Below are 4,370 nucleotides of genomic sequence, written 5' to 3' on the forward strand. Positions count from 1 at the left end.
AATACACCATGACAATACTTTCTATGTTAATCATAATTTCCCCTTTCCAGGCTGGTCTTTTTGCCCCTTGAAAGTCACGCTTAAGAAAAATGCATCATTCAATAATTCTTAATCTCAACACCCACAAGTGCACATAGCCTTAAACCAAAACATAAATAAATAGTAATAAGAAGATGTATATTAAAATATGCGTTATTGCTTCATGCCGAGGACTACATGTTTGCATACATTATTTCATACGACAAAGATGCTCCTGGCTATTGCCTGCTTCTTGTCATGTGCAACATGCAGCTGAGCATGATCTCATATAACTTGCTTAACATACAACTCGCTTAACATACACCCACTGAAAAAGCAAGCATTCAACTTGAAGAGTTGACATCTTGGAAACAAATTGTTGCTCGGATTTAGACAAATGATCTGCAGTATTTTTCTGAATATTCGAAGGGCAAATCTTTCGCTGCGTTAAAGTTCTCAAACAAAGTCAAACATCGGATTGGACAGCTTTAATCGCTTGCAAGCATCAAACCAATAGTAGATGTCAGATACTTATTGTGCATGACATCACTCACATTTGCTCAAGGCTTAGTTCGATATAAACAATGAACTTTAGTTTTTTTAGCACGTTGCACTTATCTATTTGAAGGACATCTGCAAAAATATTTGGGCATTCATTGTTAAACCTAATCCAAAAGAACTATAAATCTCACTGAAACACAGGAGGATTTTTGCAGTAAATAAATCAAGATAAAAAGAGAGAAAGCGCTGTCCTTTTTTGTACCATTTAGGATTGAGTAAATAATTCAATAAAATTTGGCTGGATTTTGTTTGCACATTAATAAATCAAAGGCTTGTCCCATTAGATGGTTTGTCTTTTTTATTAGATTGGATGTTGCTTTGAGAAAAGCCCATATGACCATGAAATAAAAATGCAAAATTTATAGCTATCTAGTAAAACCTGCGGTTTGAAGACTTAGGCTAGGCTTACTCATCATGTATGTGCATATCGACACGTTAATAAAAATATACCTCAAGGATAGGATATGTCATAGTGATAAAGTACTATAAAGTGATCACCGCGTTTCACCCAAAGGAAATTGGGATGCCAGAAATATTCTGTTAACATGACATTAAATATGTATTAATGTTCTTTCCCAGATAACTTTGAGCCACTTTGTATGCAAAGAGAATATTCCGTTTCCTTCATGAATAGGCATTACAGGCTCTGTGAAACGAGATAGATCAGGGGATGGATTAAAGCCACAAAAGACTTAATTATACTCGATCTAAATTTGGAAATCACAAAAATAGGCGCTTTATTTGGCCTCACATTGGTTTCAGTGAAGCATTCGGAACAAAGACGGGTTGATGATGTAGTCTTGCAGGGAAAGACAAGTGTATTACGACGTTTTATTCATACTTGAGACGAAGGCTGATATGCTATATTTGAATTGCTTCCTGAATGGAATACTTCACTTGAAATTTAAAGTGAAGATTAAAAAAAATTAGTGCTTACTTTGCCAATCCTTTTTAATGCACTTGATGTAACCTAATATTCAATCATGGGGGAAAAAGCAATTAGAGTTATTCTATGCAAGCATATGCTTAATGGCTTTTTTGAAATCATTCTTTTTGTACGCCCTCGCCAACGTGAGCTGAGAAAAAACGCCAGGGAAAAAAAATCCCCATACTTACCTCACAGAGCTGATTCTTGAAATATACTCATGGTTTTCTTCTTCAAAGGCAGTGAGAAATGTAGCAACCCCCCACAGATTTCCCTGGCTCAGATGTTCTCCAGCCGCAAGGTCCCAACTCTTCATAGTTCCTGTCTTGCTCAGCCCATATACAGTTTTCAAGATGATATCATTTCTGGAAACCATCTTCCTCAATATCAAAAGGATAGGGCTACTTATGTGCTCGATGTAATTCAGCCATCCAGGGAGATCAAATAAGACGGGGAATATGCTAACACATTGAAAATGTCAAAATTCCAATGAGAAAAGCCCTTTAAAGTTATCAAGGAATCAAAATTTTTTTTGCTACTTCAAATGCCAGTTTAAATTCCTGTATAGCTTTCATTTGTGTTGTGGGACCTATCAAAAGAAGGAATATTTTTGTAGTCAAAAAACATTATTGGCAATGGATGTCAAAACTATTTTTTTTTCTGGGAGGGGCTAGAAATCACAGTTTTTGGGGTATTTTATCTTTCAATCTTAACGTTCGACTTATAACAACGAAATTCACAGGTTACATATCTTGTAGCCCAGACAATACAAAGTGTTCGGAGTCCGTATGGTTGCAAATGTCATTTATTTTGGATTCCTCGGACACAATAATGCACATTTCCCAAAGCACAAGGGGGCTAGAGGGTGAAAGATGTGGACACATAAGTGACAATTGAATAAGACCTGTTGAAAGTCATTATTCTTGCTCGAAGTCAATATTTCTTTTTCCCGACTTGCAATTGAAGTCATACATGCACTTGTTCTTAGCAATTTAAAAAGACATTTTGACAGTTTAGTTTCCATTGGGTGGCGATGGCATCTAACTCGCGACACTTTTCATCATCATTGCAGTCTTTTTCCTTTTCACTCCCACGTGTTCAGATTTAAATGATTGCAGCTGCCAGTTAATGTAATTTTACAAAATGAATGGTTGAACAAATGCAAATAGTATGGCAGACCATCCAGTGCCTAGATTGAGAATTTGCATGAGTGAAAACATTGTGACATTGATCGCTTAAATCATTTCTGATGACATTATTTAACATCAAATTTGAAAACAAATGCTACATAAGAACTAGGCCAGAGCATTGCACAAAGCCCCACTTAATTGAATTACTATCTTTTGAACAAGAGCACACTTTAACAGAAGCTTTGAACCACAGAAAACCCATTTTTTCTCAAACAATGATACCTGTACCTCGTGTGCCAAGTGGTAGAAGCCATATTAGGTTTTAATCCATTCTCATTGGCTGAGAGCTTCAATTTAGTAAACATTGGCTTGACTGAATCACTTAGTGTATGTCGTCTGTTATCGTGATGGAGTGAAAGGCCAACAGCAAAGTAACAACAGACGCATTGACGGTACTCGGACGTTTGGTCGACCGGACGTTTGGTCGACCGGACGTTTGGTCGACCGGACGTTTGGTCGACCGGACGTTTGGTCGACCGGACGTTTGGTCGACCGGACGTTTGGTCGACCGGACGTTTGGTCGACCGGACGTTTGGTCGACCGGACGTTTGGTCGACCGGACGTTTGGTCGACCGGACGTTTGGTCGACCGGACGTTTGGTCGACCGGACGTTTGGTCGACCGGACGTTTGGTCGACCGGACGTTTGGTCGACCGGACGTTTGGTCGACCGGACGTTTGGTCGACCGGACGTTTGGTCGACCGGACGTTTGGTCGACCGGACGTTTGGTCGCCGGGTTGTTACTGTTGAAACCAGCTCTCAAAATTATAATCATGAGAGAGAGAGAGAGTTAATATCTAAATATCTAATATCAAAATATCAACAGTAAACTCTCTGTCATAATTTGACAGCGAGCGAACCCGGCGACCAAACGTCCGTTCTACCAAACGTCCGGTCTTTCGACAAAACGTCTTTCGACAGAACGTCCGGTCACGCACATTGACACAACGCCGCTTCATCCGACAACTTGACAAATTATTTTAATGGAATATTATTGTCATAGTATTAAAGTTGAATTTAATACTAGTATGTGAAACTATTAAATGCTAAAACATGCCGCATGCACCCCCCCCGTACAGTACATAAACACGAGCTCACCCTCAGACACGCAACTTGTTCTGATTCGATGCCGAAAATTTGCATTCATGGATTGATTTTCCAAAACCAAAATACCAGTTTGAGTCAAAACCATTTTGTGAACAGTATATGTATAATCATAGTAATGTATAATTGATTCAAATATGTATATATATATACGACACAATATCTGATATTCTTTAGTGAGACCTTTCTACTTAGTTACTTTAATCCGCACATTCTACAAGTGTACATAGTGGGATGTAAGGCTTTGAAGCCACATTTTAGTGTAGCAGCCACTGTTACCACTTACAGTACAATACATCTCCCTGAGATGAAGACAACATTAGACCGAAGTCGTCCTGACCAGAGGAACCATTTTAAAGCCACTCACATTAATTGACGTATTAAAAAGTCAGCTAATGAATGGAAAATCTTACAGTTAAAAAATAAAACATCTAAAAGAGATTTGTCATCTATTATAATTTCATTTCAACTTATAATTTGGGAACTTAGCTGTGATAATCTTTTGTGGATGACCTAACAAGTAGTTTTGTAATTGTGGGAATAAGTTTGAGAGTAAGGCGAAGCCCCCCCCCC

At 38.4% G+C, this 4,370-nt stretch overlaps 1 long non-coding RNA gene across 2 annotated transcripts in view; it reads left to right on the top strand.

Annotated features, from left to right (window-relative positions):
* LOC144074841 (uncharacterized) overlaps window positions 1-4,370 on the top strand; it is a 93,040-nt gene that overhangs the window by 33,467 nt on the left and 55,203 nt on the right. The gene's annotated exons all lie outside the window — the stretch shown is intronic.

The sequence above is a fragment of the Stigmatopora argus genome, chromosome 5 (genome assembly GCF_051989625.1).
Source record: "Stigmatopora argus isolate UIUO_Sarg chromosome 5, RoL_Sarg_1.0, whole genome shotgun sequence".
In the NCBI taxonomy this organism is placed as follows: domain Eukaryota; kingdom Metazoa; phylum Chordata; class Actinopteri; order Syngnathiformes; family Syngnathidae; genus Stigmatopora; species Stigmatopora argus.